The 16613-nt window shown below is 44.8% G+C and overlaps 1 protein-coding gene across 2 annotated transcripts in view; it reads left to right on the top strand.

Annotated features, from left to right (window-relative positions):
* The window catches only part of nrg2a (neuregulin 2a), a 222831-nt gene that overhangs the window by 111199 nt on the left and 95019 nt on the right, over positions 1-16613 (top strand). The gene's annotated exons all lie outside the window — the stretch shown is intronic.

The raw sequence follows: 16613 nt of genomic DNA, 5'->3' as shown, positions 1-16613 counted from the left end.
AACGTCTCCCGGTACCAGTTCAAAAAATTAATGGAAGTACAGTATACATATGGAAACTGTTTAGTTCCAAAAATAAGGGGTTAAATACATGTACAAATATACAGTATATACACTACCGGTCAAAAGTTTTTGAACACCTACTCATTTAAGGGTTTTTCTTTATTTGTGCTATTTTTTTAATTGTAGAAAAACAGTGAAGACATCAAAACTATGAAATAACACATATGGAATAATGTAGTAACCAAAAAAGTGTTAAACAAATCAAAATATTTTTTATATTTGAGATTCTTCAAATAGCCACCCTTTGCCTTGATGACAGCTTTGCACACTCTTGGCATTCTCTCAACCAGCTTCTCCTGCAATGCTTTTCCAACAGTCTTGAAGTAGTTCCCACATATGCTGAGCACTTGTTGGCTGCTTTTCCTTCACTCTGCAGTCTGACAAATTCCCAAACCATCTCAATTTTGTTGAGGTTGGGTGATTGTGGAGGCCAGGTCATCTGATGGAGCACTCCATTACTCTCCTTCTCAGTAAAATAGTCCTTAGACAGCCTGGAGGTGTGTTTAGGGTCATTGTCCTGTTGAAAAACAAATGACAGTCCCACTAAGAGCAAACCAGATGGGATGGCGTATCGCTGCAGAATGCTGTGGTAGCCATGCTGGTTAAGTGTGCCTTGAATTCTAAATAAATCACTGACAGTGTCACTAGCATAGCACCCCCACACGATAACACCTCCTCATCCATGCTTCACGGTAGGAAATACACATGTGGAGATCATCCTTTCACCCACAAGTGTTTCACAAAGACACAGCAGTTGTAACCAAAAATCTCCAATTTGGACTCCAGACCAAAGGACACATTTCCACAGGTCTAATGTCCACTGCTCGTGTTTCTTGGCCCAAGCAAGTCTCTTCTTATTATTGGTGTCCTTTAGTAGTGGTTTCTTTGCAGCAATTCAACCATGAAGGCCTGGATCACACAGTCTCCTCTGAACAGTTGATGTTGAGATGTGTCTATTACTTGAGCTCTGTGAAGCATTTATTTGGGCTGCAATTTCTGAGGCTGGTAACTCTAATGAACCTCTGCAGCAGAGGTACCTCTGGGTCTTCCATTCCTGTGGCGGTTCTCATGATAGTCAGTTTCATCATAGCGCTTGATGGTTTTTGCGACTGCACTTGAAGAAACTTTAAAAGTTCTTGACATTTTCCGGATTGACTGCACTTCATTCTTAAAACCTCTTACGGCTGAAATCCCGTTAACGGGATCGATTTGACAACAGCCAGTGAAAGTGCAGGGAGCCAAATTCAAACAACAGAAATCTCATAATTAAAATTCCTCAAACATACACGTATTATACACCATTTTAAAGATAAACTTGTTGGTAATCCCACCACAGTGTCCGATTTCAAAAAGGCTTTACGACGGAAGCATACCATGCGATTATGTTAGGTCAGTAACTAGTCACAAAAAACACAGCCATTTTTCCAGCCAAAGAGAGGAGTCACAAAAAGCAGAAATATAGATAAAATTAATCACTAACCTTTGATGATCTTCATCAGATGGCACTCATAGGACTTCATGTTACACAATACATGCATGTTTTGTTTCGATAAAGTTCTTATTTATATCCAAAAATCTCAGTTTACATTGACGCGTTATGTTCAGTAATGTTTTGCTTCCAAAACATCCTGCGATTTTGCAGAGAGCCACATCAATTTACAGAAATACTCATCATAAATGTTGATGAAAATACAAGTGTTATCCATGGAATTAAAGATATACTTCTCCTTAATGCAACTGCTGTGTCAGATTTCTAAAAAGCTTTACAGCAAAAGCACACCATGGAATAATCTGAGTACAGCGCTCAGCCACCAAAACAAGCCATACAGATACCCGCCATGTTGTGGAGTCAATCAATCAATCAATTTTATTTTATATAGCCCTTCGTACATCAGATAATATCTCGAAGTGCTGTACAGAAACCCAGCCTAAAACCCCAAACAGCTAGAATGCAGGTGTAGAAGCACGGTGGCTAGGAAAAACTCCCTAGAAAGGCCAAAACCTAGGAAGAAACCTAGAGAGGAACCAGGCTATGAGGGGTGGCCAGTCCTCTTCTGGCTGTGCCGGGTGGAGATTATAACAGAACTATGCCAAGATGTTCAAAAATGTTCATAAGTGACAAGCATGGTCAAATAATAATCATGAATAATTTTCAGTTGGCTTTTCATAGCTGATCATTAAGAGTTGAAAAACAACAGGTCTGGGACAGGTGGCGGTTCCATAACCGCAGGCAGAACAGCTGAAACTGGAATAGCAGCAAGGCCAGGCGGACTGGGGACAGCAAGGAGTCACCACGGGCGGCAGTCCCGACGCATGGTCCTAGGGCCCAGGTCCTTCGAGAGAAAGAAAGAGAGAAGGAGAAAATTAGAGAGAGCCAAGATTTTCAAAATGTTCGTAAATGACAAGCATGGTCAAATAATAATCAGGAATAAATCTCAGTTGGCTTTTCATAGCCGATCATTAAGAGTTGAAAACAGCAGGTCTGGGACAGGTAGGGGTTCCATAACCGCAGGCAGAAGAGTTGAAACTGGAATAGCAGCAAGGCCAGGCGGACTGGGGGCAGCAAGGAGTCACCACGGCCGGTAGTCCCGACGTATGGTCCTAGGGCTCAGGTCCTCCGAGAGAAAGAGAGAAGGAGAAAATTAGAGAGAGCCAAGATTTTCAAAATGTTCATAAATGACAAGCATGGTCAAATAATAATCAGGAATAAATCTCAGTTGGCTTTTCATAGCCGATCATTAAGAGTTGAAAACAGCAGGTCTGGGACAGGTAGGGGTTTCGTAACCGCAGGCAGAAACAGTTGAAACTGGAATAGCAGCAAGGCCGGGCGGACTGGGGACAGCAAGGTGTCAGCATGCCCGGTAGTCCTGACGTATAGTCCTAGGGCTCAGGTTCTCAGAGAGAAAGAGAGAACGAGAGAATTAGAGAGAGCATACTTAAATTCACACAGGACACTGGATAAGACAGGAGAAGTATTCCAGGTATAACCAACTGACCCTAGCCCCCCGACACATAAACTACTGCAGCATAAATACTGGAGGCTGAGACAGGAGCGGTCAGGAGACACTGTGGCCCCATCCGAAGAAACCCCCGGACAGGGCCAAACAGGAAGGATATAACCCCACCCACTCTGCCAAAGCACAGCCCCCACACCACTAGAGGGAGATCCTCAACCACCAACTTACAATCCTGAGACAAGGCCGAGTATAGCCCACAAAGATCTCCACCACAGCACAACCAAGGGGGGGCACCAACCCAGACAGGAAGTTCACGTCAGTAACTCAACCCACTCAAGTGACGCACCCCTCCTAGGGACGGCATGAAAGAGCACCAGCAAGCCAGTGACTCAGCCCCAGTAACAGGGTTAGAGGCAGAGAATCCCAGTGGAGAGAGGGGAACCGGCCCTGGAGAGACAGCAAGGGCGGTTCGTTGCTCCAGAGCCTTTCCGTTCACCTTCACACTCCTGGGCCAGACTACACTCAATCATATGACCTACTGAAGAGATAAGTCTTCAGTAAAGACTTAAAGGTTGAGACTGAGTCTGCGTCTCTCACATGGGTAGGCAGACTGTTCCATAAAAATGATCTATGGGAGAAAGCCCTGCCTCCAGCTGTTTGCTTAGAAATTTTAGGGACAATTAGGAGGCCTGCGTCTTGTGACCGTAGCGTACGTGTAGGTATGTACGGCAGGACCAACTCGGAAAGATAGGTAGGAGCAAGCCCATGTAACGCTTTAAAGGTTAACAGTAAAACCTTGAAATCAGCCCTTGCCTTAACGGGAAGCCAGTGTAGGGAAGCTAGCACTGGAGTAATATGATCAAATTTCTTGGTTCTAGTCAGGATTCTAGCAGCCGTATTTAGCACTAACTGAAGTTTATTTAGTGCTTTATCCGGGTAGCCGGAAAGTAGAACATTGCAGTAGTCTAACCTAGAAGTAACAAATGCATGGATTAATTTTTCTGCATCATTTATGGGCAGAAAATTTCTGATTTTTGCAATGTTACGTAGATGGAAAAAAGCTGTCCTTGAAACAGTCTTGATATGTTCGTCAAAAGAGAGATCAGGGTCAAGAGTAACGCCGAGGTCCTTCACAGTTTTATTTGAGACGACTTTACAACCATCAAGATGAATTGTCAGATTTAACAGAAGATCTCTTTGTTTCTTGGGACCTAGAACAAGCATCTCTGTTTTGTCTGAGTTTAAAAGTAGAAAGTTTTCAGCCATCCACTTCCTTATGTCTGAAACACAGGCTTCTAGCGAGGGCAATTTTGGGGCTTCACCATGTTTCATTGAAATGTACAGCTGTGTGTCATCCGCATAGCAGTGAAAGTTAACATTATGTTTTCGAATAACATCCCCAAGAGGTAAAATATATAGTGAAAACAATAGTGGTCCTAAAACGGAACCTTGAGGAACACCGAAATGTACAGTTGATTTGTCAGAGGACAGACCATTCACAGAGACAAACTGATATCTTTCCGACAGGTAAGATCTAAACCAGGCCAGAACTTGTCCGTGTAGACCAATTTGGGTTTCCAGTCTCTCCAAAAGAATGTGGTGATCGATGGTGTCAAAGGCAGCACTAAGGTCTAGTAGCACGAGGACAGATGCAGAGCCTCGGTCTGACGCCATTAAAAGGTCATTTACCACCTTCACAAGTGCAGTCTCAGTGCTATGATGGGGTCTAAAACCAGACTGAAGCATTTCGTATACATTGTTTGTCTTCAGAAAGGCAGTGAGTTGCTGCGCAACAGCTTTTTCTAAAATTTTTGAGAGGAATGGAAGATTAGATATAGGCCGATAGTTTTTTATATTTTCCGGGTCAAGGTTTGGCTTTTTCAAGAGAGGCTTTATCACTGCCACTTTTAGTGAGTTTGGTACACATCCGGTGGATAGAGAGCTGTTTATTATGTTCAACATAGGAGGGCCAAGCACAGGAAGCAGCTCCTTCAGCAGTTTAGTAGGAATAGGATCCAGTATGCAGCTTGAAGGTTTAGAGGCCATGATTATTTTCATCATTGTGTCAAGAGATATAGTACTAAAACACTTAAGTGTCTCTCCCGATCCCAGGCCCTCGCAGAGCTGTGCAGATCCAGGACAGCTAAGCCCTGGAGGAATACGCAGATTCAAAGAGGAGTCCGTAATTTGCTTTCTAATGGTCATGATCTTTTCCTCAAAGAAGTTCATGAATTTATTACTGCTGAAGTGAAAGCCATCCTCTCTTGGGGAATGCTGCTTTTTAGTTAGCTTTGCAACAGTATCAAAAAGAAATTTTGGATTCAACAGAAGTCAGAAATAGCATTATCAATATTCACTTACCTTTGATGATCTTCATCGGAATGCACTCCCAGGTATCCCAGTTCCACAATAAATGTTTGTTTTGTTCGATAAAGTCCATCATTTATGTCCAAATACCTCCTTTTTGTTTGCGTGTTTAGTTCACAAATCCAAATTCACAAGGCACAAGCACTTAGTCCAGACGAAAAGTCAAAACAGTTCCATTACAGTTCGTAGAAACATGTCAAATGATGTATAGAATTAATCTTTAGGATGTTTTTACCATAAATCTTCAATAACATTCCAACCGGACAAGTCCTTTGTCTTTAGAAATGAAATGGAACACAGCTCGCTCTCACGACCGCACGCGTGACTTAGCTCATGGCATTCTGCCAGACCCCTTAGTCAAACAGCTCTTATTCGCTCCCCCTTCACAGTAGAAATCTGAAACAAGATTATAAAGACTGTTGACATCTAGTGGAAGCCGCAGGAAGTGTAATCGGACCAAATTTACACTGTATCTTGGATAGGCATATACTTGAAAATCTACAAACCTCAGATTTCCCACTACCGGTTTGGATATTTTCTCAGGTTTTTGCCTGCCATATGAGTTTTGTTATACTCACAGACATCATTCCAATAGTTTTAGAAACATCAGAGTGTTTCTATCCAAATCTACTAATAATATGCATATCTTAGCTTCTGGGCCTGAGTAGCAGGCAGTTTACTCTGGGCACGCTTTTCATCCGAACGTGAAAATAGCGCCCCAGCCATAAGAAGTTAAAGTAATGATGGACTGGCATTTCTCTTTGCTTATTTGAGCTGTTCTTGCCGTAACATGGCCTTGGTCTTTTACCAAATAGCGCAACACACCGTTCTCAATGTCAACAGTGAAGAGGTGACTCCGGATGCTGGCATTCTAGGCAGAGTTGCAAAGATAAAGGCATATCTCAGACTGACCAATTAAAAGAAAATATTAAGATGGGCAAAAGAACACAGACACTGGACAGAGGAACTCTGTCTATAAGGCCAGCATCCCGGAGTCGCCTCTTCACTGTTGACGTTGAGACTGGTGTTTGCGGATACTATTTTTTTTAAAAGCTGCCAGTTGAGGACTTTTGAGGCGTCTGTTTCTCAAACTTGACACTCTAATGTACTTGTCCTCTTGCTCAATTGTGCACCGGGGCCTCCCACTCCTCTCAGTTTGCGCTGTTCTGTGAAGGGAGTAGTACGCCTTCATTGTACCAGATCTTCAGTTTCTTGGCAATTTCTAGCATCGCCTTCATTTCTCAGAACAAGAATAGACTGGCGAGTTTCAGAAGAAAGTTCTTTGTTTCTGGTCATTTTGAGCCTGTAATCAAACCCACAAATGCTGACGCTCCAGATACTCAACTAATCTAAAGAAGGCCAGTTTTATTGCTTCTTTAATCAGGACAATAGTTTTCATCTGTGCTAACATAATTGCAAAAACGTTTTCTAATGATCAATTAGCCTTTTAAAAATGATAAACTTGGATTAGCTAACACAATGTGCCATTGGAACACAGGAGTGATGGTTGCTGATAATGGGCCTCTGTACGCCTATATAGATATTCCATAAAAAATCTGCCGTTTCCAGCTACAATAGTCATTTACAACATTAACAATGTCTACACTGTATTTCTGACCAGTTTGATGTTTTTTTTAATGGACAAAAAATGTGCTTTTCTTTCAAAAACAAGGACATTTCTAAGTTACCCCAAAATGTTGAACGGTGGTGTATATGTACAGTACCAGTCAAATGTTTGGACACATCTACTCATTCATGGATTTTTCTTTATTTTTACTATTTTCTACATAATTATCCATCCTGATTATCTATCCTCACCTTACTCCTGCCTCTATGTAGATATCTACGTCAAGTACCTGGTACCCCTGCACAGTGATATTGTCACGTTCCTGACCTATTTATGTTAGTTGTTATGTGTGTTAGTTGGTCAGGACGTGAGGTTGGGTGGGCATTCTATGTTTTCTGTTTCTGTGTTGGTTTTGGGTTGCCTGGTATGGCTCTTAATTAGAGGCAGGTGTTTGGCGTTCCTCTAATTAAGAGTCATATTTAGGTAGGCGTTGTCACAGTGTTCGTTGTGGGTGATTGTCTTCCGTGTTTGTGTATGTCGTTGCACCACACGGGACTGTTTTCGGTTTGTTTTGTTCATCGTTGTTTTTGTGTAGCCTGTTTTCTCTATTCGTGCGTTCTTCTTGTTTCATGTAAGTTCGTCGTCTAGGTCTGTCTACACCGTTTGTTGTTTTGTTAGTTTATTCAAGTTCGTGTTTTTTCGTTAATAAATATGTGTTCAAACTCCACTGCGCCTTGGTTCGATCAATACTCCTCCTTTTCGACCGAAGAGAAGGAGGACCGCCGTTACAGAATCACCCACCATTCCAGAGCCAAGCAGCGGAGTAAATGGAGTAAGGGACAGGAAAAGAAGGAGGAATGGACTTGGGACGATATATTGGACGGGAAAGGTTGCTACACATGGGAGGAGATCCTGGCTGGTAGGGATCGCCTCCCATGGGAACAGCTGGAGGCACTGAGGAGAGCAGAGGCTACCGGAGAGAGGAACCGGAGTTATGAGGGAACGCGTCTGGCACGGAAGCCCAAAAAGCCCGTGAGTAACACCCAAAAATTTCTTGGGGGGGTGGGCTAAGAGGTAGTGGGCCGGCTAAGAGGTAGTGGGCCAAGGGCAGGTAGGAGACCTGCGCCCACTTCCCAGGCTTACCGTGGAGAGCGGGAGTACGGGCAGGCGCCGTGTTACGCAGTAGAGCGCACGGTGTCTCCTGTACGAGTGCATAGCCCAGTGCGGGTTATTCCACCTCCCCGCACTGGTAGGGCTAGATTGGGTATTGAGCCAGGTGTCATGAGGCCGGCTCAACGCGTCTGGTCTCCAGTGCGTCTCCTCGGGCCGGCATACATGGCACCTGCCTTACGCATGGTTTCCCCGGTTCGCCTACATAGGCCGGTGCGGGTTATTCCACCTCCCCGCACTGGTCGGGTGACCGGGAGCATTCAACCAGGTAAGGTTGGGCAGGCTCAATGCTCAAGAGTGCCAGTACGCCTCCACGGTATTTCCGGCGCCACCTCCCCGCCCCAGCCTAGTACCTACAGTGCCTACACTACGCACTAGGCTACCAGTGCGTCTCCTGAGCCCTGTTCCTCCTCCACGCACTCTCTCTGTAGTGCGTGTATCCAGTTCGGTGCCTCCAGTTCCGGCACCACGCACTAAGCCTCCTGTGCGTCTCCATAGCCCTGTACACACTGTATCTTCTCCCCCTACTAATCCTGATGTGCTTGTCCTCAGCCCGGTGTCACCAGTGCCGGTACCTCGCATCAGGTATAGAGTGGGCTTTGAGAGTACAGTGTGCCCTGTCCCTGCTCCCCGCACTAGTAGGAAGGTGCGTATCCTTAGCCCGGTGCCTCCAGTTCCGGCACCACGCACCAGGTCTACAGTGCGCCTTATCCGGCCAGAGCCATCCGTCTCCCCAGCGCCATCTGAGCCATCCGTCTCCCCAGCGCCATCTGAGCCATCCGTCTCCCCAGCGCCGTCTGAGCCATCCGTCTGCAATGAGCCTGCAAAGCCGCCCGTCTGCCATGAGCCTGCAAAGCCGCCCGTCTGCCATGAGCCTGCAAAGCCGCCCGTCTGCCATGAGCCTACAGAGCCGTCCGCCAGACAGGAGCCGCTAGAGCCGCCCGCCAGACAGGAGCCGCTAGAGCCGCCCGTCAGACAGGATCTGCCAGAGCCGCCAACTAGACAGGATCTGCCAGAGCCGCCAACCAGACAGGATCTGCCAGAGCCGCCAACCAGACAGGATCTGCCAGAGCCGCCAACCAGACAGGATCTGCCAGAGCCGCCAGCGAGCCATGAGCAGCCAGAGCCGTCAGAGAGCCATGAGCGTCGAGAGCCGTCAGCCTGCCATGAGCGTCGAGAGCCGTCAGCCTGCCATGAGCGTCGAGAGCCGTCAGCCTGCCATGAGCATCGAGAGCCGTCAGCCTGCCATGAGCGTCGAGAGCCGTCAGCCTGCCATGAGCGTCGAGAGCCGTCAGCCTGCCATGAGCGTCGAGAGCCGTCAGCCTGCCATGAGCGTCGAGAGCCGTCAGCCTGCCATGAGCGTCGAGAGCCGTCAGCCAGCCATGAGCGTCGAGAGCCGTCAGCCAGCCATGAGCGTCGAGAGCCGTCAGCCAGCCATGAGCGTCGAGAGCCGTCAGCCTGCCATGAGCGTCCAGATTCGTCAGTCAGCCATGAGCTGCCCTTCAGCCTGAAACGGCTAGATACCCAGAACTGCCCATCAGTCCAGAGCTGTCTCTCTGTCCGGAGCTGCCTTTCAGTCCGGAGTTGCCCCTCTATCATTATCTCCCTCTCTATCTTGATCTACCTCTATATTCTTATCTATCCCTCTGTCTTGATCTATCTCTCTGTCCCGGTGCTGTCCCTATTAGTGATGTTACTAAGAAGATTTTGTGGGGGTAAAAGGAGGGTGGACATTCTTAGAGGGAGATGGAAGCTAGGATGGATTATGGTGGGGTGGGGACCTCGCCCGGAGCCTGAGCCACCACCGTGGTTAGATGCCCACCCAGACCCTCCCCTAGACTTTGTGCTGGTGCGCCCGGAGTTCGCACCTTATGGGGGGGGTAATGTCACGTTCCTGACCTATTTATGTTAGTTGTTATGTGTGTTAGTTGGTCAGGACGTGAGGTTGGGTGGGCATTCTATGTTTTCTGTTTCTGTGTTGGTTTTGGGTTGCCTGGTATGGCTCTTAATTAGAGGCAGGTGTTTGGCGTTCCTCTAATTAAGAGTCATATTTAGGTAGGCGTTGTCACAGTGTTCGTTGTGGGTGATTGTCTTCCGTGTTTGTGTATGTCGTTGCACCACACGGGACTGTTTTCGGTTTGTTTTGTTCATCGTTGTTTTTGTGTAGCCTGTTTTCTCTATTCGTGCGTTCTTCTTGTTTCATGTAAGTTCGTCGTCTAGGTCTGTCTACACCGTTTGTTGTTTTGTTAGTTTATTCAAGTTCGTGTTTTTTCGTTAATAAATATGTGTTCAAACTCCACTGCGCCTTGGTTCGATCAATACTCCTCCTTTTCGACCGAAGAGAAGGAGGACCGCCGTTACAGATATGGTGCTGGTACCTGGAACTTCCTGTATATAGCTTTATTATTGTGTATTTTAGTCCTCTTGTGTTACTTATTTATTTTAATATTTTTTTTAAACTCTGCATCGTTGGGAAGGGGTCGTAACTAATCATTTCACGGTAATGTCTACACCCGTTGTACTCGGTGCATGTGACATACTGTATAACATTTTATTTGATAAATATTCCATCAAACCTCCCTGTATTCTGAAGAGCTCAATATAGCCTATTAGTCATTTTCTTCCACAAAGGTTTATAGGACAGATAGCCTGTCTTCTTTACTAGGTCGGAGAAGTGGGAAAATCCCTAAAAAATGAGGATGACTGGTGATTATTTTGGTGCACCTACATGTCCAGTTTTAATTGAAGTCCTTATAATCATTTATGTTGAATTTTTGATTGTATTGGATCCCAAATGGCTGAAGACCAGATAGGCTAAACATGTTTGACAACCATAAAAGTATGTATGCGACTCTGCTGTGAGTGTGTAAACAGCATATTGACATAAGAGTCAGGGTTTGAGGCATGAGGTAATTATTTGGAAATTCATGATGACTTACTGTGATAACGTGACTGAAAAACTGACAGAGAAGAGAGAGCAAGAGAAAACAGAAACCTCTTCTTGAGAAGCCCCTCCCCTTCACCAGTGTTCACCCCTCCCCTCTGTACCCTGGGGGAATCCCAGTCCTCCACTAACATGTGTGCAGGTGTCAGCTGTGACAGCATAGCAGTTCAGGGACCATAGGGAGGGAGGAGACCCAAACTTTACAACCCATCCTCCCTCCACCCATCCATCTATCCTTCCAGAGCTGGACTGGGCTCCCTGTTGTCTAGCTAGCTCACTAAGGCTCCAAGCGTCCATCCTGCTGCACTCTTCTAATCCTCGACTCTATAGTCTTTGGTCATTAGCTAACAGGCCATGGCAGTGTATTCTATGGTCTAACCCTGGACATGTGTCTATTTGATGGATATGTGCATTTAGCAGCTAACTCAGATACATTACCCCCTAGTCTTGTGGCTCTATGGAAACCGGAGTTATTCCCAGTGATAGAGGGTAGCTAGTTTCAGTTTCAAGTTTTAGGTTGTAATGTAACATGCATAAGTACAGTGAAATGCCTTTCTTTCTCTAAACCCAAGAATGGAGTAATCAATATCAAAGTAGTACTAAAAATAATATAAGGTAGAACAAAAACACGAGATATAAAAATATGAGATAAGAAGAACACGATGAAGTAAGCAAGCATACTATATAAATGGTCAGTTCCAGTAGCATATTTACACTGTGCAGGGATACTGCAGTGATGGAGGTAGATATGTATAGGGGTAAGGTGACTTAGCATCGGGATACAGTGCCTTCAGAAAGTATTCATACCGCTTTACTTATTTCACATTTTGTTGTATTACAGCCTGAATTAAAAATTGATTCCATTTTTTCTCTCACCCATCTACACACAATACCCCATAATGACAGTGACAACGTGTTTTTTGAAATTTTGCAAATGTATATAAAAAGAAATACAGAAATATCGAATTTACGTAAGTATTGACACCCCTGAGTCAATACATGTTAGAATCACCTTTGGCAGCGTCTTTCTGGGTAAGTTTCTAATGGCTTTGCACACCTGGATTGTACAATATTTGCACATTATTCAAGCTCTGTCAATTTGGTTGTTGATCATTGATAGACAGGAACATTCAATGTCATTTGGTAAGCAACTTGCTGGACTTGTGTTTGAGGTTATTGTCCTGCTGAAAGGTGAAATTGTCTCCCAGTGTCTGTTGGGAAGCAGATTGAACCAGGTTTCCCTCTAGGATTCAGCATGTGCTTAGCTCTATTCCCTTCATTTTTATCCTAAAAGAAACTCCCTAGTCCTTGCCTATGACAGGCATACCCATAACATGATGCAGCCACCACCATGCTTGAAAATATGGAGAGTGGTACTCAGTAATGTGTTGTTTTGGATTTGCCCCAAATATAATGCTTTTGTATTCAGGACATAAAGTTAATTTCTTTGCCATTATCTTTGCAGTTTTACTTTAGTGCCTTATTGCAAACAGGATGCATGTTTTGGAATATTTGTATTCTGTACAGGCTTCCTTCTTTTCACTCTGTCAATGACGTTAGTATTGTGGAGTATCTACAATTTTGTTGATACTTCCTCAGTTGTCTCCTATCACAGCCATTAAACTCTGTAATTGTTTTAAAGTCACCACTGGCCTCATGGGGAAGTCTCTGAGTGGTTTCCTTTCTCTCTGGCAACTGAGTTAGAAAGAACACCTGTATCTTTGTAGTACAAAGTGTAATAATAACTAAGTGTACATTTACATTACATTTAAGTCATTTAGCAGACGCTCTTATCCAGAGCGACTTACAAATTGGTGCATTCACCTTATGACATCCAGTGGAACAGCCACTTTACAATAGTGCATCTAGATCTTTTAAGGGGGGGGGGGGGGGGGGGGCAGAAGGATTGCTTTATCCTAGGTATTCCTTGAAGAGGTGGGGTTTCAGGTGTCTCCGGAAGGTGGTGATTGACTCCGCTGTCCTGGCATCGTGAGGGAGTTTGTTCCACCATTGGGGTGCCAGAGCAGCGAACAGTTTTGACTGGGCTGAGCGGGAACTGTACTTCCTCAGTGGTAGGGAGGCGAGCAGGCCAGAGGTGGATGAACGCAGTGCCCTTGTTTGGGTGTAGGGCCTGATCAGAGCCTGAAGGTACTGAGGTGCCGTTCCCCTCACAGCTCCGTAGGCAAGCACCATGGTCTTGTAGCGGATGCGAGCTTCAACTGGAAGCCAGTGGAGAGAGCGGAGGAGCGGGGTGACGTGAGAGAACTTGGGAAGGTTGAACACCAGCCGGGCTGCGGCGTTCTGGATGAGTTGTAGGGGTTTAATGGCACAGGCAGGGAGCCCAGCCAACAGCGAGTTGCAGTAATCCAGACGGGAGATGACAAGTGCCTGGATTAGGACCTGCGCCGCTTCCTGTGTGAGGCAGGGTCGTACTCTGCGGATGTTGTAGAGCATGAACCTACAGGAACGGGCCACCGCCTTGATGTTGGTGGAGAACGACAGGGTGTTGTCCAGGATCACGCCAAGGTTCTTAGCGCTCTGGGAGGAGGACACAATGGAGTTGTCAACCGTGATGGCGAGATCATGGAACGGACAGTCCTTCCCCGGGAGGAAGAGCAGCTCCGTCTTGCCGAGGTTCAGCTTGAGGTGGTGATCCGTCATCCACACTGATATGTCTGCCAGACATGCAGAGATGCGATTCGCCACCTGGTCGTGTAATAACTTCACCATGCTCAAAGGGATATTCAATGTCTGCTTCTTTTATTTTTACCCATATACCAATAGCTGCCCTTCTTTGCGAGTCGTTGGAAAACCCCCCTTGTCTTTGTGGTTGAATCTGTGTTTGAAATTCACTCCTCGACTGATGGACCCTACAGATAATTGTACAGTATGTGTGGGGTGCAGAGGCCGTCATTCAGAAATCATGTTAAAGACTATTGCACTTATTTTGTCTTGCCATGACAAAGTGGTTGAATACTTATTGAGTTAAGACATTTCAGCTTTTCATATTTGACAAATTTATAAGAATTTGGAAAAACATAATTCCACATTTTTGGCTATTGTGTGACAAAAAAAATCTAAATTGTATCCATTTTAAATTCAGGCTGTAACACAACAAAATGTGGAGAAAGTCAAGGGTGTGTGAATACTTTATGAATGCACTATATATACTAACAGAGTGGCAGCTAACGATAAAATTTGTGTCTACGGTGAGATAGACATGAAATAAGTAGCTTCATACATGGTAATGAAAGGTAATTAACAGACATGTAAGTGATACGCGTATGCTTCCTCTTCCTTTTGTAGTGCATTTAACAACATGGTGTCATTTCCTTCTTGAGTGCACATCTAGCAACATCCTTAACAGTAATTTTCTGTCAGTCTATGGCTTACAAAAATGGCACAATATAGACAAAAAAAGTAGAGAGAAATAAATACATAGGGGTTTAAAATGTAGAGGTCTAAGCAACGATTAGTGGGTATTGTATTTCTTTCTAAGAGCATAACACATTCTGGAAGCAGTTCTTAGAGCATATCTCATTCTGAGAGCAGTTCTTAGAGCATATTGCATTCTGAGAGCAGTTCTGAGAGCATATCTCATTCTGAGAGCAGTTCTTAGAGCAATTTGAGTTCTGAGAGCAGTTCTTCGAGCATATCTCATTCTGAGAGCAGTTCTATGAGCATATCTCATTCTGAGAGCAGTTCTTAGAGCAGATCGCATTCTGAGAGGAATTCTTAAAGCATACTGCATTCTGAGAGCAGTTCTTAGAGCATACCCCATTCTGAGAGGAATTCTTAGAGCATATCTCATTCTGAGAGCAGTTCTTAGAGCATATCGCATTCTGAGAGTAGATCTTAGAGCATATCTCATTCTGAGAGCAGTTCTTCGAGTATATCTCATTCTGAGAGCAGTTCTTAGAGCATATCTTATTCTGAGAGCAGTTCTTAGAGCATATCGCATTCTGAGAGTAGATCTTAGAGCATATCTCATTCTGAGAGCAGTTGTTCGAGTATATCCCATTCTGAGAGCAGTTCTTAGAGCATATCTTATTCTGAGAGCAGTTCTTAGAGCATATTGCATTCTGAGAGCAGTTCTTAGAGTATATCTCATTCTGAGAGCAGTTCTTCGAGCATATCGCATTCTGAGAGCAGTTCTTAGAGCAGATCGCATTCTGAGAGCAGATCATAGAGCATATCGCGTTCTGAGAGCAGTTCTTAGAGCACATCTCATTCTGAGAGCAGTTCTTAGAGCATATCGCATTCTGAGAGCAGATCTTAGAGCATATTGAGTTCTGAGAGCAGTTCTTCGAGCATATCGCATTCTGAGAGCAGATCTTAGAGCATATTGAGTTCTGAGAGCAGTTCTTAGAGCATATCTCACTCTGAGAGCAGATCCTAGAGCATATTGAGTTCTGAGAGCAGTTCTTAGAGCACATCTCATTCTGAGAGCAGTTCTTCGAGCATATCGCATTCTGAGAGCAGATCTTAGAGCATATTGAGTTCTGAGAGCAGTTCTTAGAGCATATCTCACTCTGAGAGCAGATCCTAGAGCATATTGAGTTCTGAGAGCAGTTCTTAGAGCAGATCTCATTCTGAGACCAGTTCTTAGAGCATATTGCATTCTGAGAGCAGTTCTTAGAGCATAATGCATTCTGAGAGCAGTTCTTAGAGCAGATCTCATTCTGAGAGCAGATCCTAGAGCATACCGCATTCTGAGAGCAGTTCTTAGAGCATATTGCATTCTGAGAGCAGTTCTGAGAGGATATTGCATTCTGAGAGCAGTTCTTAGAGGATATTGCATTCTGAGAGTAGTTCATCCCTTTTCTGGTATTAGGTTCAGTTATGTCTTGTGTTCTTTGAAGCATATCATTCCAAATAGCTTTTTGTTCCATTCAGTTGTGAATGCTTGAAGCATACCGCTTCAAGCATTCATATAAACTGAAACTAGCTACTCGATTGAAGACAATGTAAAAATGTATCCTGTTTGACAGTGATTCTGACTTTGTCTAGAGATATGAGAGAGGCTGAGCTCTGGTGACCTCATCTGGCTATACGAGAGAGATGATGACTGAGCTCTTGGTGACATGGCATGTCTGTCTTTCTGTGTCTCTGGGAGAATCTCAGTTGGTTTTTGTCATTGTTGTTTTGTTTATTGTTTATTTCACTTGCTTTGGCAATGTAAACACACTTCCCATGCCAATAAAGCCCGTTTGAATTTAAATGAGAGTGAGAGAGGGAGATGTGGAGAGAGAGGGGGGGTTACACAGAGACCCAGAAAGACAGAAGGAGAATCTCAATTGCATACTCCTCACGTCCTCTCTCCTTCTCAAAGCCATTGGATGAGAAAGCCAGAGGTCCCTCCCCTCTGTCCTTCTCTTCCAATGAGTTTTGAGGAGGCGAGGAGAGAGGACATGAGGAGTATGCAATTGAGATTCTCCTTCTGTCTTTCTGGGTCTCTGTGTACCCCCCCCCCCCTCTCCACATCTCCCTCTCTCACACTCATTTCAATTCAAACGGGCTTTATTGGCATGGGAAGTGTGTTTACATT

This window comes from Salvelinus fontinalis, chromosome 10 (genome assembly GCF_029448725.1).
Source record: "Salvelinus fontinalis isolate EN_2023a chromosome 10, ASM2944872v1, whole genome shotgun sequence".
Lineage (NCBI taxonomy): Eukaryota > Metazoa > Chordata > Actinopteri > Salmoniformes > Salmonidae > Salvelinus > Salvelinus fontinalis.
Note: the sequence above shows the minus strand (reverse complement) of the source record. Positions and strands in the feature narration are given on the sequence as shown.